At 55.0% G+C, this 22150-nt stretch overlaps 8 non-coding genes across 8 annotated transcripts; all 8 read left to right on the top strand.

The window, feature by feature from the left end:
• Nucleotides 1-1322: 1322 nt before the first annotated feature.
• LOC132361031 (small nucleolar RNA SNORD116) lies at nt 1323-1415 on the top strand. Its single transcript, XR_009501346.1, has one exon. It is a non-coding gene; the product is annotated as a small nucleolar RNA SNORD116 (small nucleolar RNA).
• A 2667-nt stretch (nt 1416-4082) lies between these two features.
• Nucleotides 4083-4175, top strand: LOC132361820 (small nucleolar RNA SNORD116). Its single transcript, XR_009502087.1, has one exon. It is a non-coding gene; the product is annotated as a small nucleolar RNA SNORD116 (small nucleolar RNA).
• Nucleotides 4176-6862: 2687 nt separating this feature from the next.
• On the top strand, nt 6863-6955 carry LOC132361014 (small nucleolar RNA SNORD116). The gene has a single exon (XR_009501330.1). It is a non-coding gene; the product is annotated as a small nucleolar RNA SNORD116 (small nucleolar RNA).
• Nucleotides 6956-9642: 2687 nt separating this feature from the next.
• Nucleotides 9643-9735, top strand: LOC132361098 (small nucleolar RNA SNORD116). Its single transcript, XR_009501411.1, has one exon. It is a non-coding gene; the product is annotated as a small nucleolar RNA SNORD116 (small nucleolar RNA).
• Nucleotides 9736-12403: 2668 nt separating this feature from the next.
• Nucleotides 12404-12496, top strand: LOC132361818 (small nucleolar RNA SNORD116). Its single transcript, XR_009502085.1, has one exon. It is a non-coding gene; the product is annotated as a small nucleolar RNA SNORD116 (small nucleolar RNA).
• Nucleotides 12497-15183: 2687 nt separating this feature from the next.
• Nucleotides 15184-15276, top strand: LOC132361097 (small nucleolar RNA SNORD116). Its single transcript, XR_009501410.1, has one exon. It is a non-coding gene; the product is annotated as a small nucleolar RNA SNORD116 (small nucleolar RNA).
• A 2667-nt stretch (nt 15277-17943) lies between these two features.
• On the top strand, nt 17944-18036 carry LOC132361817 (small nucleolar RNA SNORD116). Its single transcript, XR_009502084.1, has one exon. It is a non-coding gene; the product is annotated as a small nucleolar RNA SNORD116 (small nucleolar RNA).
• Nucleotides 18037-20723: 2687 nt separating this feature from the next.
• On the top strand, nt 20724-20816 carry LOC132361012 (small nucleolar RNA SNORD116). The gene has a single exon (XR_009501328.1). It is a non-coding gene; the product is annotated as a small nucleolar RNA SNORD116 (small nucleolar RNA).
• The last annotated feature ends 1334 nt before the right edge of the window (nt 20817-22150 follow it).

Genomic DNA, 22150 nt, shown 5'->3' with positions numbered 1-22150 from the left:
CAGTAGGGTCGTGTCGCCCTGTGGGCTGGAGGAGGGCATGTAGGACGAGGCTTTCAAGGGTTTGAGCGTTTCCTTAGGGGTCAGGGCCGTGAACATTCAAGATGGGAGCTGCCTGAGACGTGGCTGGGAATGTGGACTAGTTTCCGCCGTGGGGATCCGACATGGGTCATGGTGGCTGAAGCCCACCACTTCCTGTGGTGGGCATTCCCACGGGTCAATGGAAAGTGATTAGGCCTAGTTGGCGAGAAGTGGCACGTGGGCCCACGTTCGTTAGCCCCTTGAGTGTTTTCAGACTGCATCTTGGCAGCAGACAGCTGCCGGTCGGTGTCGGCCCGACCATGGGAGTTCCCTTGCTTCCGGAAGTGCTGCGAGTGACCCCAAATGCCCATCAGATATACTGGTAGCTGACAGAGTCTCGAGGTGCATGTCGATGTCACAGCCAAGGCCCGGAGGCAGGTCTCGTCGAGGCTTTGTGTTTTGGTCAGAAGGCGTGGCTGTAGGAGAGCGGGAGTCCGTGGACTATTTCAACAGCCCCTGGGGGTCAAAGTGTGTCTGCGGCCTCTTAAAGCTGACAGGATTCTTTCTCCTTTCAGTTAGGGGTCTCACCAGGGTGCTGTGTATAAACTCTTTCTTTTATTGTTGGACTCCTCTTCACAGGGCCATAGGGACACACAGAGACCAAGACGCGTATGCAGCGGCACACAGAGGAACCCACAAGCACGTCCGCATGCGCAGTCACAGTCACACACGCCCACACGCGTGAACACACACATACAGCCTCTCAGACACCGGCCAACATATGTGCGTAACTTCCTGCAGTCGTACTATCAGACATGCAGTCAATTCTCGGTAAGGGTTAGAGGTCCTTGGGAAGCAGTTTCAGAGCTCAAGGCCAGGTAAATGTTTTTATGGATCATGTCCTGTGAGGACACCGGTCCACTTATGAAGCCTCGGTGACTTCTGTCCACTTCTCAGGTGCAGTTGCTAGGAAAGGCTGGCCGTCGACACAAACAAGACCTTCGTGTGCTCTGATGACTGGAGGTGCTAAGAAGAAGTGGAAAAAGTGAGGCGGGCCCATGTCCCTGAGTGTGTTCGTGGATAACTCAGGATGGTAGGTATTAAAGCACCCCAAGATGTGCCATTAGATATTAGGTTTTCCTCAGACAGGCCCAATGGTTGCAAGAGTGGATTGATTGTTCCCCTTGCTGAGTGGCCTGAGGGCTGTGGATTCTCCAGGCTTTTGGGGTAGCCCAGGCTCATGGCTCCTGTACAGAGTCCCGCGCAGACTCCGGTTGTGTTCTGCAGCATCCCAGCATGTGCTTGGATTGATGATGACACGCTTGCATGCATTCCTTGGAAAATCTGAACCAAATGAGTGAGAACACTCTACCGTCTCGTCATCGAAACTGAGGTTCAGCACGTTTCCTCTCTCAGGGGGAGAGGACAGTTAGGAATGAGGGCCAGCGTCCCCCGCCGACATGCATGCAAACACCACCAAGGACTCCAGTATTGGAGGGGCTCCTTTCTGAGGGTCGACCGTGTCTGCACATAAGCTGTGTTATCTGTGAAACCCAGGTCCCTGCTGAATGGCTGTTGAGGGAATGCGAGGGGGCAGGTTCTCCTGCTGGTCTTAAGAGTCAGAGTGTGTGCTGGTCTAGGCCCAGTTAGCTTGCAGTTGGGAGGTGAGTTTTGGCCAGGATCACGCTTCGTGCATGCCGTTTTGGGGGTTGATTCTGGAAGCCAAAATGAGCAAGCGTCCCTGGTTGGTGCCTGGAACCTCAGGCCAGGCCTGTGGCCCTCCCTGTTCTTGCGTTTTTCACGGTGAGCTTCTTGAGTGCCTAGTGAGGCTGGAGCAATTGGCGGGGGTGAGCTCGGTTGGGCATCGGCGGAAAGGGGCTGATGGATTAGGCCTCGCTGCTGCCCTTGTTTGCTTCTCTACTTTAACTCCCGGCACAGTGTTGATGCCAAGTGGGTCATCGTGGAGTGGGGAGAGGAATGAGTGCTGAATTTAAACCTGCGTGGATCACTGATGGCCCGTACAGGAAGGGAAGGGAAGATGAGGACATGTCCTTTGTGATGTCGTGGAATAGGCTATCATAACTGGGTTGCAGGTGCTGGCCTCGGCTTCCCAAGGATGTGTCATGTTCGTGATGGGCTGGCATCAGCTGCCTATGGAGGGGATGGCTTTGGCAGTTCAAGTGGATGAGGTGAGGTAGGTAACCTGTGTAGAGTTGGAATCCCATTGCCAGAGGAAAGACACCCAAAGGGTGTCTTGCGAGACGTAAAGAAGATTGACATGGTGACGCGTCTCTGCTGGCCTCCTTGGAGGATGTTTAGTTATGCGAACATCCCCTTTGGCTGCTTTGTTCCCTTGTTTGGGAATGTGCAAAGCGAAAGTGCTTCTCCCGGGGGGGCATGACTCGGCTTGCGAACAGCCAGAGGTTTACCTGGAGCAGTCCGTTGGGGGGACAGAGGTGGGGGCACTGTTGCGACGCCAGGCGCACTGTCGTGGACAGCCACTGTGCCCTTTCAAGTTTCCAGGTCCCCTCGTGTGGCAAAGGTTTTCCGTTGAAAGTCTGTCTGTGGTCCTCGGGGACAGTGCCTTTGATCACAGTGAGTGCCTCGGTAGTGTCGCCGTGGCAGTGGAGAATTGCCAGGATGCATGGGGTGGGGTGGGCATCATCAAAGCAGACAGGCTTGCGGTGTGTCTTCCCTGCTGTTCAGTGTCTCCGTGTTCACATGATGTCTGTGGCTTCAAGTAGAGTCGAGTCGCCCTGCAGGCAGTAGGAGGGCACTTAGGACGAGGCTGTGTAGCGTTTGAGCATTTCCTCAGTGGTCAGGGCCGCAAAGCCTACCAGTTGGAAGCTTGCCTATACGTGGCCGGGAAGGTGGCCTAATTTCCGCTGTGGGGTTCCAACCTGTGTCATGGTTGCTGAAGCCCAACACTTCCCATTGAGGGCATTCCCACGGGGTCATGGGAAGTGATTTGGTCTAGTTGGCGAGACGAGGTACTTGGGCCGAAGTCCGTTAACCCCTTGAGAAGTGCCAGGCTGCATCTTGCCTGTCGGCAACTGCAGGTCGGTGTCAGCCTGCCCATGGGAGGTTACCTTGCTTCCGGGAGCACTGGGAGTGACCCCAAGGGCACATCAGATGTGGTGGTAGGTGGCAGGATCTCCAGGTCCACATAGGTGTGACACCCACGGCCGGGAGGGAGGTCTCGTCCAGTCTTTGTGCTTTGGTCAGAAGGCGTGGCTGTGGGAGAGCGGGAGTCTGTGGCCTATTTTGACAGCCTGGGGTTCAAAGTTCGCATGCGGCCTCATGAAGCTGACAGGGGTCTTTCTCCTTTCAGTTGGGGGTCCAACCAGGGTGCTGTGTATAAACTATGACGTTTACTGTTAGAAGCGTCTGCAGAGGGCCACAGGGACACCCAGAGACCAAGACGCGTATTTAGCGGCACCCACAGGTATCCACAAACGCATCCTCGTGCACAGTCACAGTCACACACGCCCACACGTGTGAATACACACATACAGCGTCTCACACACCGAGCAATGTACGTGCGTAACTTCCTTCAGTCGTGCTGTGAGACACACAATCAGTTTTCGGTAAGGGACAGTGGTACTTGGGAAGCAGGTTCTAGGCTCACGCCCAGGTTAAGTGTTCCCAAAAATCATGTTCTCTGAGGACCCTTGTGCAATTCAGAAACCTGCCTGATTTCTGTCCACTTCTCAGGTGCAGTTGCAGAGTAAGGCTGGCTGTCGGCAAAGGGAAGAAGACCTTCGCGTTGTCTGATGACTGGATATGCTAAGGAGAACTGGACAAAGTGGGGTGGGTGCACGTTGCCGAGCAAGGCTGTGGATAGCTCAGGACGGTAGGCATTCACCCATACTAAGATGTGCCATTGGATATTAGGATTTCCACAGATGGGCCCAATGGTTGCAAGAGTGGATTGATTGTTGGTCTTGCTGAGTGGCCTGAGGACTGTGGATTCCCCAGGCAGTTGGAGTACTTCCAGGTCATGGCTCCTCTGCAGAGACCCACGGCCTTCCCTTTTGTGTTCTGCAGCCTCCCAGCATGTGCTTGGATCGATGATGACACCCTTGTATGCATTCCTTGGAAAATCTGAACAAAATGAGTGAGAACGCTCTACCGTCTCCTCATCGAAAGTGAGGTCCAGCACGTTTCCTGTCTCGGGAGTATGGGACAGTTAGGAGTGAGGGCCAACGTCCCCTGCTGACAGGCATGCAAACCCCACTAAGGGCTCCAGCATTGGAGGGGCTTCTGTCTGAGGGTCGACCATGTCTGCCCATAAGCTGGGTCATCTATGAATCCCCGGTCCCTGCTAAAAGGCCGTTGAGGGAATGCAAGAGGGCAGGCTTTCCTGCTAGTCTTCAGGGTCGGAGTGTGTTCTGGTAGAGACCCAGTAAGCTTGCAGCTTGGAGAGGTGATTTTTGGACAGGATCACACTTTGTGCATGCCGCTTCCGAGGTTGATTATGGAAGCCAACATGAGCAAGCTTCCCTGGTTGGAGCCTGGAGCCTCAGGCCAGGCCTGTGGCCCTCTCTGTTGTTGTGTTTCGTGCAGTGAGGTTCTTGACTGCCCCTTGTGGCTGGAGCAGTGGGCGGGCGTGGGCTGGAGTTGGGCGATGGCGGAAGGGGGCTGATGGTTTAGGCCTCAGTGCTGCCCCTGTCAGCTCCTCTGCTGAAGTTGCCGGCACACTGTTGGCGCTAAGTGGATCTTCGTGAAGTGGGGTGTGGATCGAGTGAAGCATTTCAGCCTGGGTTGTGTCTGCTGGCCTGGAGAGAAAGGTAAGGTATCATGAGGAAAGGTCCTGTGTGATGTCGTGGGATGGGTTGTCATCATTGGGTTGCAGGCGCTGGCCTCGGCTTCCCAAGAATGTGTCTTGTTCGTGATGGGCTGGCATAAGCTGCCTATGGAGCGGATGGCTTTGGCAGTTCAAGTGGGTGAGTTGAGGTAGGTAAGCTGTGTAGAGTTGCGATCCCGTTGCCCGAGGAATGACACCCAAAGGGTGTCTTGCGGGAAGTAGAGAAGATCGACATGGTGAGGCGTCTGTGCCGGCCTCCTTGCAGGTAGTTGAGTTATGCGAACATCCCCTTTGGCCGCTTTGTTCCCTTGTTTGGCAATGTGTAAAGCGAAAGTGTTTCTCCCGTGGGGGAATGACGCGACCGGCCGGTGTAGCACGCAGGCCTTTCGAACAGCCAGAGGTTTATCTGGAGCAGTCCATTGGTGGGGCAGAGATGGGGGCCCCATTGCCATGCCTGCTGTGCTGCCGTGGCCAGCCACTGTTCCCTTTCAGGCTTCCAAGTTCCCTCGCATGGCAGAGGTCTTCCTTTGAAAGTCTGTCTGTGGTCCTCGGGGACCATGCCTTTGATCACTGTGAGTTACTCGGTAGTGTCACTGTGGCAGTGGAGAATTTCCAGGATGCATGGTGTGGGATCAGCATCAACCAAGGAGACAGGCTTGCGGTCTGTCTTCCCTGGTGTTCAGTGTTCCCGTGTTCTGAAGATGTTTGTGGTTTCCAGTAGGGTCGTGTCGCCCTGTGGGCTGGAGGAGGGCATGTAGGACGAGGCTTTCAAGGGTTTGAGCGTTTCCTTAGGGGTCAGGGCCGTGAACATTCAAGATGGGAGCTGCCTGAGACGTGGCTGGGAATGTGGACTAGTTTCCGCCGTGGGGATCCGACATGGGTCATGGTGGCTGAAGCCCACCACTTCCTGTGGTGGGCATTCCCACGGGTCAATGGAAAGTGATTAGGCCTAGTTGGCGAGAAGTGGCACGTGGGCCCACGTTCGTTAGCCCCTTGAGTGTTTTCAGACTGCATCTTGGCAGTAGACAGCTGCCGGTCGGTGTCGGCCCGACCATGGGAGTTCCCTTGCTTCCGGAAGTGCTGCGAGTGACCCCAAATGCCCATCAGATATACTGGTAGCTGACAGAGTCTCGAGGTGCATGTCGATGTCACAGCCAAGGCCCGGAGGCAGGTCTCGTCGAGGCTTTGTGTTTTGGTCAGAAGGCGTGGCTGTAGGAGAGCGGGAGTCCGTGGACTATTTCAACAGCCCCTGGGGGTCAAAGTGTGTCTGCGGCCTCTTAAAGCTGACAGGATTCTTTCTCCTTTCAGTTAGGGGTCTCACCAGGGTGCTGTGTATAAACTCTTTCTTTTATTGTTGGACTCCTCTTCACAGGGCCATAGGGACACACAGAGACCAAGACGCGTATGCAGCGGCACACAGAGGAACCCACAAGCACGTCCGCATGCGCAGTCACAGTCACACACGCCCACACGCGTGAACACACACATACAGCCTCTCAGACACCGGCCAACATATGTGCGTAACTTCCTGCAGTCGTACTATCAGACATGCAGTCAATTCTCGGTAAGGGTTAGAGGTCCTTGGGAAGCAGTTTCAGAGCTCAAGGCCAGGTAAATGTTTTTATGGATCATGTCCTGTGAGGACACCGGTCCACTTATGAAGCCTCGGTGATTTCTGTCCACTTCTCAGGTGCAGTTGCTGGGAAAGGCTGGCCGTCGACACAAACAAGACCTTCGTGTGCTCTGATGACTGGAGGTGCTAAGAAGAAGTGGAAAAAGTGAGGCGGGCCCATGACCCTGAGTGTGTTCGTGGATAACTCAGGATGGTAGGTATTAAAGCACCCCAAGATGTGCCATTAGATATTAGGTTTTCCTCAGACAGGCCCAATGGTTGCAAGAGTGGATTGATTGTTCCCCTTGCTGAGTGGCCTGAGGGCTGTGGATTCTCCAGGCTTTTGGGGTAGCCCAGGCTCATGGCTCCTGTACAGAGTCCCGCGCAGACTCCGGTTGTGTTCTGCAGCGTCCCAGCATGTGCTTGGATTGATGATGACACCCTTGCATGCATTCCTTGGAAAATCTGAACCAAATGAGTGAGAACACTCTACCGTCTCGTCATCGAAACTGAGGTTCAGCACGTTTCCTCTCTCAGGGGGAGAGGACAGTTAGGAATGAGGGCCAGCGTCCCCCGCCGACATGCATGCAAACACCACCAAGGACTCCAGTATTGGAGGGGCTCCTGTCTGAGGGTCGACCATGTCTGCCCATAAGCTGGGTCATCTATGAATCCCCGGTCCCTGCTAAAAGGCCGTTGAGGGAATGCAAGAGGGCAGGCTTTCCTGCTAGTCTTCAGGGTCGGAGTGTGTTCTGGTATAGACCCAGTAAGCTTGCAGCTTGGAGAGGTGATTTTTGGACAGGATCACACTTTGTGCATGCCGCTTCCGAGGTTGATTATGGAAGCCAACATGAGCAAGCTTCCCTGGTTGGAGCCTGGAGCCTCAGGCCAGGCCTGTGGCCCTCTCTGTTGTTGTGTTTCGTGCAGTGAGGTTCTTGACTGCCCCGCGTGGCTGGAGCAGTGGGCGGGCGTGGGCTGGAGTTGGGCGATGGCGGAAGGGGGCTGATGGTTTAGGCCTCAGTGCTGCCCCTGTCAGCTCCTCTGCTGAACTTGCCGGCACACTGTTGGCGCTAAGTGGATCTTCGTGGAGTGGGGTGTGGATCGAGTGAAGCATTTCAGCCTGGGTGGTGGCTGCTGGCCTGGAGAGAAAGGTAAGGTATCATGAGGAAAGGTCCTGTGTGATGTCGTGGGATGGGTTGTCATCATTGGGTTGCAGGCGCTGGCCTCGGCTTCCCAAGAATGTGTCTTGTTCGTGATGGGCTGGCATAAGCTGCCTATGGAGCGGATGGCTTTGGCAGTTCAAGTGAGTGAGTTGAGGAAGGTAAGCTGTGTAGAGTTGCGATCCCGTTGCCCGAGGAATGACACCCAAAGGGTGTCTTGCGGGAAGTAGAGAAGATCGACATGGTGAGGCGTCTGTGCCGGCCTCCTTGCAGGTAGTTGAGTTATGCGAACATCCCCTTTGGCCGCTTTGTTCCCTTGTTTGGCAATGTGTAAAGCGAAAGTGTTTCTCCCGTGGGGGAATGACGCGACCGGCCTGTGTAGCACGCAGGCCTTTCGAACAGCCAGAGGTTTATCTGGAGCAGTCCATTGGTGGGGCAGAGATGGGGGCCCCATTGCCATGCCTGCTGTGCTGCCGTGGCCAGCCACTGTTCCCTTTCAGGCTTCCAAGTTCCCTCGCATGGCAGAGGTCTTCCTTTGAAAGTCTGTCTGTGGTCCTCGGGGACCATGCCTTTGATCACTGTGAGTTACTCGGTAGTGTCACTGTGGCAGTGGAGAATTTCCAGGATGCATGGTGTGGGATCAGCATCAACCAAGGAGACAGGCTTGCGGTCTGTCTTCCCTGGTGTTCAGTGTTCCCGTGTTCTGAAGATGTTTGTGGTTTCCAGTAGGGTCGTGTCGCCCTGTGGGCTGGAGGAGGGCATGTAGGACGAGGCTTTCAAGGGTTTGAGCGTTTCCTTAGGGGTCAGGGCCGTGAACATTCAAGATGGGAGCTGCCTGAGACGTGGCTGGGAATGTGGACTAGTTTCCGCCGTGGGGATCCGACATGGGTCATGGTGGCTGAAGCCCACCACTTCCTGTGGTGGGCATTCCCACGGGTCAATGGAAAGTGATTAGGCCTAGTTGGCGAGAAGTGGCACGTGGGCCCACGTTCGTTAGCCCCTTGAGTGTTTTCAGACTGCATCGTGGCAGCAGACAGCTGCCGGTCGGTGTCGGCCCGACCATGGGAGTTCCCTTGCTTCCGGAAGTGCTGCGAGTGACCCCAAATGCCCATCAGATATACTGGTAGCTGACAGAGTCTCGAGGTGCATGTCGATGTCACAGCCAAGGCCCGGAGGCAGGTCTCGTCGAGGCTTTGTGTTTTGGTCAGAAGGCGTGGCTGTAGGAGAGCGGGAGTCCGTGGACTATTTCAACAGCCCCTGGGGGTCAAAGTGTGTCTGCGGCCTCTTAAAGCTGACAGGATTCTTTCTCCTTTCAGTTAGGGGTCTCACCAGGGTGCTGTGTATAAACTCTTTCTTTTATTGTTGGACTCCTCTTCACAGGGCCATAGGGACACACAGAGACCAAGACGCGTATGCAGCGGCACACAGAGGAACCCACAAGCACGTCCGCATGCGCAGTCACAGTCACACACGCCCACACGCGTGAACACACACATACAGCCTCTCAGACACCGGCCAACATATGTGCGTAACTTCCTGCAGTCGTACTATCAGACATGCAGTCAATTCTCGGTAAGGGTTAGAGGTCCTTGGGAAGCAGTTTCAGAGCTCAAGGCCAGGTAAATGTTTTTATGGATCATGTCCTGTGAGGACACCGGTCCACTTATGAAGCCTCGGTGATTTCTGTCCACTTCTCAGGTGCAGTTGCTGGGAAAGGCTGGCCGTCGACACAAACAAGACCTTCGTGTGCTCTGATGACTGGAGGTGCTAAGAAGAAGTGGAAAAAGTGAGGCGGGCCCATGTCCCTGAGTGTGTTCGTGGATAACTCAGGATGGTAGGTATTAAAGCACCCCAAGATGTGCCATTAGATATTAGGTTTTCCTCAGACAGGCCCAATGGTTGCAGGAGTGGATTGATTGTTCCCCTTGCTGAGTGGCCTGAGGGCTGTGGATTCTCCAGGCTTTTGGGGTAGCCCAGGCTCATGGCTCCTGTACAGAGTCCCGCGCAGACTCCGGTTGTGTTCTGCAGCGTCCCAGCATGTGCTTGGATTGATGATGACACCCTTGCATGCATTCCTTGGAAAATCTGGACCAAATGAGTGAGAACACTCTACCGTCTCGTCATCGAAACTGAGGTTCAGCACGTTTCCTCTCTCAGGGGGAGAGGACAGTTAGGAATGAGGGCCAGCGTCCCCCGCCGACATGCATGCAAACACCACCAAGGACTCCAGTATTGGAGGGGCTCCTTTCTGAGGGTTGACTGTGTCTGCACATAAGCTGTGTTATCTGTGAAACCCGGGTCCCTGCTGAATGGCTGTTGAGGGAATGCGAGGGGGCAGGTTCTCCTGCTGGTCTTAAGAGTCAGAGTGTGTGCTGGTCTAGGCCCAGTTAGCTTGCAGTTGGGAGGTGAGTTTTGGCCAGGATCACGCTTCGTGCATGCCATTTTGGGGGTTGATTCTGGAAGCCAAAATGAGCAAGCGTCCCTGGTTGGTGCCTGGAACCTCAGGCCAGGCCTGTGGCCCTCCCTGTTCTTGCGTTTTTCACGGTGAGCTTCTTGAGTGCCTAGTGAGGCTGGAGCAATGGGCGGGGGTGAGCTCGGTTGGGCATCGGCGGAAAGGGGCTGATAGATTAGGCCTCGCTGCTGCCCTTGTTTGCTTCTCTACTTTAACTCCCGGCACAGTGTTGATGCCAAGTGGGTCATCGTGGAGTGGGGAGAGGAATGAGTGCTGAATTTAAACCTGCGTGGATCACTGATGGCCCGTACAGGAAGGGAAGGGAAGATGAGGACATGTCCTTTGTGATGTCGTGGAATAGGCTATCATAACTGGGTTGCAGGTGCTGGCCTCAGCTTCCCAAGGATGTGTCATGTTCGTGATGGGCTGGCATCAGCTGCCTATGGAGGGGATGGCTTTGGCAGTTCAAGTGGATGAGGTGAGGTAGGTAACCTGTGTAGAGTTGGAATCCCATTGCCAGAGGAAAGACACCCAAAGGGTGTCTTGCGAGACGTAAAGAAGATTGACATGGTGACGCGTCTCTGCTGGCCTCCTTGGAGGATGTTTAGTTATGCGAACATCCCCTTTGGCTGCTTTGTTCCCTTGTTTGGGAATGTGCAAAGCGAAAGTGCTTCTCCCGGGGGGGGCATGACTCGGCTTGCGAACAGCCAGAGGTTTACCTGGAGCAGTCCGTTGGGGGGACAGAGGTGGGGGCACTGTTGCGACGCCAGGCGCACTGTCGTGGACAGCCACTGTGCCCTTTCAAGTTTCCAGGTCCCCTCGTGTGGCAAAGGTTTTCCGTTGAAAGTCTGTCTGTGGTCCTCGGGGACAGTGCCTTTGATCACTGTGAGTGCCTCGGTAGTGTCGCCGTGGCAGTGGAGAATTGCCAGGATGCATGGGGTGGGGTGGGCATCATCAAAGCAGACAGGCTTGCGGTGTGTCTTCCCTGCTGTTCAGTGTCTCCGTGTTCACATGATGTCTGTGGCTTCAAGTAGAGTCGAGTCGCCCTGCAGGCAGGAGGAGGGCACTTAGGACGAGGCTGTGTAGCGTTTGAGCGTTTCCTCAGTGGTCAGGGCCGCAAAGCCTACCAGTTGGAAGCTTGCCTATACGTGGCCGGGAAGGTGGCCTAATTTCCGCTGTGGGGTTCCAACCTGTGTCATGGTTGCTGAAGCCCAACACTTCCCATTGAGGGCATTCCCACGGGGTCATGGGAAGTGATTTGGTCTAGTTGGCGACACGAGGCACTTGGGCCAAAGTCCGTTAACCCCTTGAGAAGTGCCAGGCTGCATCTTGCCTGTCGGCAACTGCAGGTCGGTGTCAGCCTGCCCATGGGAGGTTACCTTGCTTCCGGGAGCACTGGGAGTGACCCCAAGGGCACATCAGATGTGGTGGTAGGTGGCAGGATCTCCAGGTCCACATAGGTGTGACACCCACGGCCGGGAGGGAGGTCTCGTCCAGTCTTTGTGCTTTGGTCAGAAGGCGTGGCTGTGGGAGAGCGGGAGTCTGTGGCCTATTTTGACAGCCTGGGGTTCAAAGTTCGCATGCGGCCTCATGAAGCTGACAGGGGTCTTTCTCCTTTCACTTGGGGGTCCAACCAGGGTGCTGTGTATAAACTATGACGTTTACTGTTAGAAGCGTCTGCAGAGGGCCACAGGGACACCCAGAGACCAAGACGCATATTTAGCGGCACCCACAGGTATCCACAAACGCATCCTCGTGCACAGTCACAGTCACACACGCCCACACGTGTGAATACACACATACAGCGTCTCACACACCGAGCAATGTACGTGCGTAACTTCCTTCAGTCGTGCTGTGAGACACACAATCAGTTTTCGGTAAGGGACAGTGGTACTTGGGAAGCAGGTTCTAGGCTCACGCCCAGGTTAAGTGTTCCCAAAAATCATGTTCTCTGAGGACCCTTGTGCAATTCAGAAACCTGCCTGATTTCTGTCCACTTCTCAGGTGCAGTTGCAGAGTAAGGCTGGCTGTCGGCAAAGGGAAGAAGACCTTCGCGTTGTCTGATGACTGGATATGCTAAGGAGAACTGGACAAAGTGGGGCGGGTGCACGTTGCCGAGCAAGGCTGTGGATAGCTCAGGACGGTAGGCATTCACCCATACTAAGATGTGCCATTGGATATTAGGATTTCCACAGATGGGCCCAATGGTTGCAAGAGTGGATTGATTGTTGGTCTTGCTGAGTGGCCTGAGGACTGTGGATTCCCCAGGCAGTTAGAGTACTTCCAGGTCATGGCTCCTCTGCAGAGACCCACGGCCTTCCCTTTTGTGTTCTGCAGCCTCCCAGCATGTGCTTGGATCGATGATGACACCCTTGTATGCATTCCTTGGAAAATCTGAACAAAATGAGTGAGAACGCTCTACCGTCTCCTCATCGAAAGTGAGGTCCAGCACGTTTCCTGTCTCGGGAGTATGGGACAGTTAGGAGTGAGGGCCAACGTCCCCTGCTGACAGGCATGCAAACCCCACTAAGGGCTCCAGCATTGGAGGGGCTTCTGTCTGAGGGTCGACCATGTCTGCCCATAAGCTGGGTCATCTATGAATCCCCGGTCCCTGCTAAAAGGCCGTTGAGGGAATGCAAGAGGGCAGGCTTTCCTGCTAGTCTTCAGGGTCGGAGTGTGTTCTGGTAGAGACCCAGTAAGCTTGCAGCTTGGAGAGGTGATTTTTGGACAGGATCACACTTTGTGCATGCCGCTTCCGAGGTTGATTATGGAAGCCAACATGAGCAAGCTTCCCTGGTTGGAGCCTGGAGCCTCAGGCCAGGCCTGTGGCCCTCTCTGTTGTTGTGTTTCGTGCAGTGAGGTTCTTGACTGCCCCTTGTGGCTGGAGCAGTGGGCGGGCGTGGGCTGGAGTTGGGCGATGGCGGAAGGGGGCTGATGGTTTAGGCCTCAGTGCTGCCCCTGTCAGCTCCTCTGCTGAAGTTGCCGGCACACTGTTGGCGCTAAGTGGATCTTCGTGAAGTGGGGTGTGGATCAAGTGAAGCATTTCAGCCTGGGTGGTGTCTGCTGGCCTGGAGAGAAAGGTAAGGTATCATGAGGAAAGGTCCTGTGTGATGTCGTGGGATGGGTTGTCATCATTGGGTTGCAGGCGCTGGCCTCGGCTTCCCAAGAATGTGTCTTGTTCGTGATGGGCTGGCATAAGCTGCCTATGGAGCGGATGGCTTTGGCAGTTCAAGTGGGTGAGTTGAGGTAGGTAAGCTGTGTAGAGTTGCGATCCCGTTGCCCGAGGAATGACACCCAAAGGGTGTCTTGCGGGAAGTAGAGAAGATCGACATGGTGAGGCGTCTGTGCCGGCCTCCTTGCAGGTAGTTGAGTTATGCGAACATCCCCTTTGGCCGCTTTGTTCCCTTGTTTGGCAATGTGTAAAGCGAAAGTGTTTCTCCCGTGGGGGAATGACGCGACCGGCCGGTGTAGCACGCAGGCCTTTCGAACAGCCAGAGGTTTATCTGGAGCAGTCCATTGGTGGGGCAGATATGGGGGCCCCATTGCCATGCCTGCTGTGCTGCCGTGGCCAGCCACTGTTCCCTTTCAGGCTTCCAAGTTCCCTCGCATGGCAGAGGTCTTCCTTTGAAAGTCTGTCTGTGGTCCTCGGGGACCATGCCTTTGATCACTGTGAGTTACTCGGTAGTGTCACTGTGGCAGTGGAGAATTTCCAGGATGCATGGTGTGGGATCAGCATCAACCAAGGAGACAGGCTTGCGGTCTGTCTTCCCTGGTGTTCAGTGTTCCCGTGTTCTGAAGATGTTTGTGGTTTCCAGTAGGGTCGTGTCGCCCTGTGGGCTGGAGGAGGGCATGTAGGACGAGGCTTTCAAGGGTTTGAGCGTTTCCTTAGGGGTCAGGGCCGTGAACATTCAAGATGGGAGCTGCCTGAGACGTGGCTGGGAATGTGGACTAGTTTCCGCCGTGGGGATCCGACATGGGTCATGGTGGCTGAAGCCCACCACTTCCTGTGGTGGGCATTCCCACGGGTCAATGGAAAGTGATTAGGCCTAGTTGGCGAGAAGTGGCACATGGGCCCACGTTCGTTAGCCCCTTGAGTGTTTTCAGACTGCATCGTGGCAGCAGACAGCTGCCGGTCGGTGTCGGCCCGACCATGGGAGTTCCCTTGCTTCCAGAAGTGCTGCGAGTGACCCCAAATGCCCATCAGATATACTGGTAGCTGACAGAGTCTCGAGGTGCATGTCGATGTCACAGCCAAGGCCCGGAGGCAGGTCTCGTCGAGGCTTTGTGTTTTGGTCAGAAGGCGTGGCTGTAGGAGAGCGGGAGTCCGTGGACTATTTCAACAGCCCCTGGGGGTCAAAGTGTGTCTGCGGCCTCTTAAAGCTGACAGGATTCTTTCTCCTTTCAGTTAGGGGTCTCACCAGGGTGCTGTGTATAAACTCTTTCTTTTATTGTTGGACTCCTCTTCACAGGGCCATAGGGACACACAGAGACCAAGACGCGTATGCAGCGGCACACAGAGGAACCCACAAGCACGTCCGCATGCGCAGTCACAGTCACACACGCCCACACGCGTGAACACACACATACAGCCTCTCAGACACCGGCCAACATATGTGCGTAACTTCCTGCAGTCGTACTATCAGACATGCAGTCAATTCTCGGTAAGGGTTAGAGGTCCTTGGGAAGCAGTTTCAGAGCTCAAGGCCAGGTAAATGTTTTTATGGATCATGTCCTGTGAGGACACCGGTCCACTTATGAAGCCTCGGTGATTTCTGTCCACTTCTCAGGTGCAGTTGCTGGGAAAGGCTGGCCGTCGACACAAACAAGACCTTCGTGTGCTCTGATGACTGGAGGTGCTAAGAAGAAGTGGAAAAAGTGAGGCGGGCCCATGTCCCTGAGTGTGTTCGTGGATAACTCAGGATGGTAGGTATTAAAGCACCCCAAGATGTGCCATTAGATATTAGGTTTTCCTCAGACAGGCCCAATGGTTGCAGGAGTGGATTGATTGTTCCCCTTGCTGAGTGGCCTGAGGGCTGTGGATTCTCCAGGCTTTTGGGGTAGCCCAGGCTCATGGCTCCTGTACAGAGTCCCGCGCAGACTCCGGTTGTGTTCTGCAGCGTCCCAGCATGTGCTTGGATTGATGATGACACCCTTGCATGCATTCCTTGGAAAATCTGGACCAAATGAGTGAGAACACTCTACCGTCTCGTCATCGAAACTGAGGTTCAGCACGTTTCCTCTCTCAGGGGGAGAGGACAGTTAGGAATGAGGGCCAGCGTCCCCCGCCGACATGCATGCAAACACCACCAAGGACTCCAGTATTGGAGGGGCTCCTTTCTGAGGGTTGACTGTGTCTGCACATAAGCTGTGTTATCTGTGAAACCCGGGTCCCTGCTGAATGGCTGTTGAGGGAATGCGAGGGGGCAGGTTCTCCTGCTGGTCTTAAGAGTCAGAGTGTGTGCTGGTCTAGGCCCAGTTAGCTTGCAGTTGGGAGGTGAGTTTTGGCCAGGATCACGCTTCGTGCATGCCATTTTGGGGGTTGATTCTGGAAGCCAAAATGAGCAAGCGTCCCTGGTTGGTGCCTGGAACCTCAGGCCAGGCCTGTGGCCCTCCCTGTTCTTGCGTTTTTCACGGTGAGCTTCTTGAGTGCCTAGTGAGGCTGGAGCAATGGGCGGGGGTGAGCTCGGTTGGGCATCGGCGGAAAGGGGCTGATGGATTAGGCCTCGCTGCTGCCCTTGTTTGCTTCTCTACTTTAACTCCCGGCACAGTGTTGATGCCAAGTGGGTCATCGTGGAGTGGGGAGAGGAATGAGTGCTGAATTTAAACCTGCGTGGATCACTGATGGCCCGTACAGGAAGGGAAGGGAAGATGAGGACATGTCCTTTGTGATGTCGTGGAATAGGCTATCATAACTGGGTTGCAGGTGCTGGCCTCAGCTTCCCAAGGATGTGTCATGTTCGTGATGGGCTGGCATCAGCTGCCTATGGAGGGGATGGCTTTGGCAGTTCAAGTGGATGAGGTGAGGTAGGTAACCTGTGTAGAGTTGGAATCCCATTGCCAGAGGAAAGACACCCAAAGGGTGTCTTGCGAGACGTAAAGAAGATTGACATGGTGACGCGTCTCTGCTGGCCTCCTTGGAGGATGTTTAGTTATGCGAACATCCCCTTTGGCTGCTTTGTTCCCTTGTTTGGGAATGTGCAAAGCGAAAGTGCTTCTCCCGGGGGGGCATGACTCGGCTTGCGAACAGCCAGAGGTTTACCTGGAGCAGTCCGTTGGGGGGACAGAGGTGGGGGCACTGTTGCGACGCCAGGCGCACTGTCGTGGACAGCCACTGTGCCCTTTCAAGTTTCCAGGTCCCCTCGTGTGGCAAAGGTTTTCCGTTGAAAGTCTGTCTGTGGTCCTCGGGGACAGTGCCTTTGATCACTGTGAGTGCCTCGGTAGTGTCGCCGTGGCAGTGGAGAATTGCCAGGATGCATGGGGTGGGGTGGGCATCATCAAAGCAGACAGGCTTGCGGTGTGTCTTCCCTGCTGTTCAGTGTCTCCGTGTTCACATGATGTCTGTGGCTTCAAGTAGAGTCGAGTCGCCCTGCAGGCAGGAGGAGGGCACTTAGGACGAGGCTGTGTAGCGTTTGAGCGTTTCCTCAGTGGTCAGGGCCGCAAAGCCTACCAGTTGGAAGCTTGCCTATACGTGGCCGGGAAGGTGGCCTAATTTCCGCTGTGGGGTTCCAACCTGTGTCATGGTTGCTGAAGCCCAACACTTCCCATTGAGGGCATTCCCACGGGGTCATGGGAAGTGATTTGGTCTAGTTGGCGACACGAGGCACTTGGGCCAAAGTCCGTTAACCCCTTGAGAAGTGCCAGGCTGCATCTTGCCTGTCGGCAACTGCAGGTCGGTGTCAGCCTGCCCATGGGAGGTTACCTTGCTTCCGGGAGCACTGGGAGTGACCCCAAGGGCACATCAGATGTGGTGGTAGGTGTCAGGATCTCCAGGTCCACATAGGTGTGACACCCACGGCCGGGAGGGAGGTCTCGTCCAGTCTTTGTGCTTTGGTCAGAAGGCGTGGCTGTGGGAGAGCGGGAGTCTGTGGCCTATTTTGACAGCCTGGGGTTCAAAGTTCGCATGCGGCCTCATGAAGCTGACAGGGGTCTTTCTCCTTTCACTTGGGGGTCCAACCAGGGTGCTGTGTATAAACTATGACGTTTACTGTTAGAAGCGTCTGCAGAGGGCCACAGGGACACCCAGAGACCAAGACGCATATTTAGCGGCACCCACAGGTATCCACAAACGCATCCTCGTGCACAGTCACAGTCACACACGCCCACACGTGTGAATACACACATACAGCGTCTCACACACCGAGCAATGTACGTGCGTAACTTCCTTCAGTCGTGCTGTGAGACACACAATCAGTTTTCGGTAAGGGACAGTGGTACTTGGGAAGCAGGTTCTAGGCTCACGCCCAGGTTAAGTGTTCCCAAAAATCATGTTCTCTGAGGACCCTTGTGCAATTCAGAAACCTGCCTGATTTCTGTCCACTTCTCAGGTGCAGTTGCAGAGTAAGGCTGGCTGTCGGCAAAGGGAAGAAGACCTTCGCGTTGTCTGATGACTGGATATGCTAAGGAGAACTGGACAAAGTGGGGCGGGTGCACGTTGCCGAGCAAGGCTGTGGATAGCTCAGGACGGTAGGCATTCACCCATACTAAGATGTGCCATTGGATATTAGGATTTCCACAGATGGGCCCAATGGTTGCAAGAGTGGATTGATTGTTGGTCTTGCTGAGTGGCCTGAGGACTGTGGATTCCCCAGGCAGTTAGAGTACTTCCAGGTCATGGCTCCTCTGCAGAGACCCACGGCCTTCCCTTTTGTGTTCTGCAGCCTCCCAGCATGTGCTTGGATCGATGATGACACCCTTGTATGCATTCCTTGGAAAATCTGAACAAAATGAGTGAGAACGCTCTACCGTCTCCTCATCGAAAGTGAGGTCCAGCACGTTTCCTGTCTCGGGAGTATGGGACAGTTAGGAGTGAGGGCCAACGTCCCCTGCTGACAGGCATGCAAACCCCACTAAGGGCTCCAGCATTGGAGGGGCTTCTGTCTGAGGGTCGACCATGTCTGCCCATAAGCTGGGTCATCTATGAATCCCCGGTCCCTGCTAAAAGGCCGTTGAGGGAATGCAAGAGGGCAGGCTTTCCTGCTAGTCTTCAGGGTCGGAGTGTGTTCTGGTAGAGACCCAGTAAGCTTGCAGCTTGGAGAGGTGATTTTTGGACAGGATCACACTTTGTGCATGCCGCTTCCGAGGTTGATTATGGAAGCCAACATGAGCAAGCTTCCCTGGTTGGAGCCTGGAGCCTCAGGCCAGGCCTGTGGCCCTCTCTGTTGTTGTGTTTCGTGCAGTGAGGTTCTTGACTGCCCCGCGTGGCTGGAGCAGTGGGCGGGCGTGGGCTGGAGTTGGGCGATGGCGGAAGGGGGCTGATGGTTTAGGCCTCAGTGCTGCCCCTGTCAGCTCCTCTGCTGAAGTTGCCGGCACACTGTTGGCGCTAAGTGGATCTTCGTGAAGTGGGGTGTGGATCAAGTGAAGCATTTCAGCCTGGGTGGTGTCTGCTGGCCTGGAGAGAAAGGTAAGGTATCATGAGGAAAGGTCCTGTGTGATGTCGTGGGATGGGTTGTCATCATTGGGTTGCAGGCGCTGGCCTCGGCTTCCCAAGAATGTGTCTTGTTCGTGATGGGCTGGCATAAGCTGCCTATGGAGCGGATGGCTTTGGCAGTTCAAGTGGGTGAGTTGAGGTAGGTAAGCTGTGTAGAGTTGCGATCCCGTTGCCCGAGGAATGACACCCAAAGGGTGTCTTGCGGGAAGTAGAGAAGATCGACATGGTGAGGCGTCTGTGCCCGCCTCCTTGCAGGTAGTTGAGTTATGCGAACATCCCCTTTGGCCGCTTTGTTCCCTTGTTTGGCAATGTGTAAAGCGAAAGTGTTTCTCCCGTGGGGGAATGACGCGACCGGCCGGTGTAGCACACAGGCCTTTCGAACAGCCAGAGGTTTATCTGGAGCAGTCCATTGGTGGGGCAGAGATGGGGGCCCCATTGCCATGCCTGCTGTGCTGCCGTGGCCAGCCACTGTTCCCTTTCAGGCTTCCAAGTTCCCTCGCATGGCAGAGGTCTTCCTTTGAAAGTCTGTCTGTGGTCCTCGGGGACCATGCCTTTGATCACTGTGAGTTACTCGGTAGTGTCACTGTGGCAGTGGAGAATTTCCAGGATGCATGGTGTGGGATCAGCATCAACCAAGGAGACAGGCTTGCGGTCTGTCTTCCCTGGTGTTCAGTGTTCCCGTGTTCTGAAGATGTTTGTGGTTTCCAGTAGGGTCGTGTCGCCCTGTGGGCTGGAGGAGGGCATGTAGGACGAGGCTTTCAAGGGTTTGAGCGTTTCCTTAGGGGTCAGGGCCGTGAACATTCAAGATGGGAGCTGCCTGAGACGTGGCTGGGAATGTGGACTAGTTTCCGCCGTGGGGATCCGACATGGGTCATGGTGGCTGAAGCCCACCACTTCCTGTGGTGGGCATTCCCACGGGTCAATGGAAAGTGATTAGGCCTAGTTGGCGAGAAGTGGCACATGGGCCCACGTTCGTTAGCCCCTTGAGTGTTTTCAGACTGCATCGTGGCAGCAGACAGCTGCCGGTCGGTGTCGGCCCGACCATGGGAGTTCCCTTGCTTCCGGAAGTGCTGCGAGTGACCCCAAATGCCCATCAGATATACTGGTAGCTGACAGAGTCTCGAGGTGCATGTCGATGTCACAGCCAAGGCCCGGAGGCAGGTCTCGTCGAGGCTTTGTGTTTTGGTCAGAAGGCGTGGCTGTAGGAGAGCGGGAGTCCGTGGACTATTTCAACAGCCCCTGGGGGTCAAAGTGTGTCTGCGGCCTCTTAAAGCTGACAGGATTCTTTCTCCTTTCAGTTAGGGGTCTCACCAGGGTGCTGTGTATAAACTCTTTCTTTTATTGTTGGACTCCTCTTCACAGGGCCATAGGGACACACAGAGACCAAGACGCGTATGCAGCGGCACACAGAGGAACCCACAAGCACGTCCGCATGCGCAGTCACAGTCACACACGCCCACACGCGTGAACACACACATACAGCCTCTCAGACACCGGCCAACATATGTGCGTAACTTCCTGCAGTCGTACTATCAGACATGCAGTCAATTCTCGGTAAGGGTTAGAGGTCCTTGGGAAGCAGTTTCAGAGCTCAAGGCCAGGTAAATGTTTTTATGGATCATGTCCTGTGAGGACACCGGTCCACTTATGAAGCCTCGGTGATTTCTGTCCACTTCTCAGGTGCAGTTGCTGGGAAAGGCTGGCCGTCGACACAAACAAGACCTTCGTGTGCTCTGATGACTGGAGGTGCTAAGAAGAAGTGGAAAAAGTGAGGCGGGCCCATGACCCTGAGTGTGTTCGTGGATAACTCAGGATGGTAGGTATTAAAGCACCCCAAGATGTGCCATTAGATATTAGGTTTTCCTCAGACAGGCCCAATGGTTGCAAGAGTGGATTGATTGTTCCCCTTGCTGAGTGGCCTGAGGGCTGTGGATTCTCCAGGCTTTTGGGGTAGCCCAGGCTCATGGCTCCTGTACAGAGTCCCGCGCAGACTCCGGTTGTGTTCTGCAGCGTCCCAGCATGTGCTTGGATTGATGATGACACCCTTGCATGCATTCCTTGGAAAATCTGAACCAAATGAGTGAGAACACTCTACCGTCTCGTCATCGAAACTGAGGTTCAGCACGTTTCCTCTCTCAGGGGGAGAGGACAGTTAGGAATGAGGGCCAGCGTCCCCCGCCGACATGCATGCAAACACCACCAAGGACTCCAGTATTGGAGGGGCTCCTGTCTGAGGGTCGACCATGTCTGCCCATAAGCTGGGTCATCTATGAATCCCCGGTCCCTGCTAAAAGGCCGTTGAGGGAATGCAAGAGGGCAGGCTTTCCTGCTAGTCTTCAGGGTCGGAGTGTGTTCTGGTATAGACCCAGTAAGCTTGCAGCTTGGAGAGGTGATTTTTGGACAGGATCACACTTTGTGCATGCCGCTTCCGAGGTTGATTATGGAAGCCAACATGAGCAAGCTTCCCTGGTTGGAGCCTGGAGCCTCAGGCCAGGCCTGTGGCCCTCTCTGTTGTTGTGTTTCGTGCAGTGAGGTTCTTGACTGCCCCGCGTGGCTGGAGCAGTGGGCGGGCGTGGGCTGGAGTTGGGCGATGGCGGAAGGGGGCTGATGGTTTAGGCCTCAGTGCTGCCCCTGTCAGCTCCTCTGCTGAACTTGCCGGCACACTGTTGGCGCTAAGTGGATCTTCGTGGAGTGGGGTGTGGATCGAGTGAAGCATTTCAGCCTGGGTGGTGGCTGCTGGCCTGGAGAGAAAGGTAAGGTATCATGAGGAAAGGTCCTGTGTGATGTCGTGGGATGGGTTGTCATCATTGGGTTGCAGGCGCTGGCCTCGGCTTCCCAAGAATGTGTCTTGTTCGTGATGGGCTGGCATAAGCTGCCTATGGAGCGGATGGCTTTGGCAGTTCAAGTGAGTGAGTTGAGGAAGGTAAGCTGTGTAGAGTTGCGATCCCGTTGCCCGAGGAATGACACCCAAAGGGTGTCTTGCGGGAAGTAGAGAAGATCGACATGGTGAGGCGTCTGTGCCGGCCTCCTTGCAGGTAGTTGAGTTATGCGAACATCCCCTTTGGCCGCTTTGTTCCCTTGTTTGGCAATGTGTAAAGCGAAAGTGTTTCTCCCGTGGGGGAATGACGCGACCGGCCTGTGTAGCACGCAGGCCTTTCGAACAGCCAGAGGTTTATCTGGAGCAGTCCATTGGTGGGGCAGAGATGGGGGCCCCATTGCCATGCCTGCTGTGCTGCCGTGGCCAGCCACTGTTCCCTTTCAGGCTTCCAAGTTCCCTCGCATGGCAGAGGTCTTCCTTTGAAAGTCTGTCTGTGGTCCTCGGGGACCATGCCTTTGATCACTGTGAGTTACTCGGTAGTGTCACTGTGGCAGTGGAGAATTTCCAGGATGCATGGTGTGGGATCAGCATCAACCAAGGAGACAGGCTTGCGGTCTGTCTTCCCTGGTGTTCAGT

Source organism: Balaenoptera ricei, chromosome 2, assembly GCF_028023285.1.
Source record: "Balaenoptera ricei isolate mBalRic1 chromosome 2, mBalRic1.hap2, whole genome shotgun sequence".
Taxonomy (NCBI): Eukaryota; Metazoa; Chordata; class Mammalia; order Artiodactyla; family Balaenopteridae; genus Balaenoptera; species Balaenoptera ricei.
This window is presented reverse-complemented; position numbering and strand designations above follow the sequence as displayed.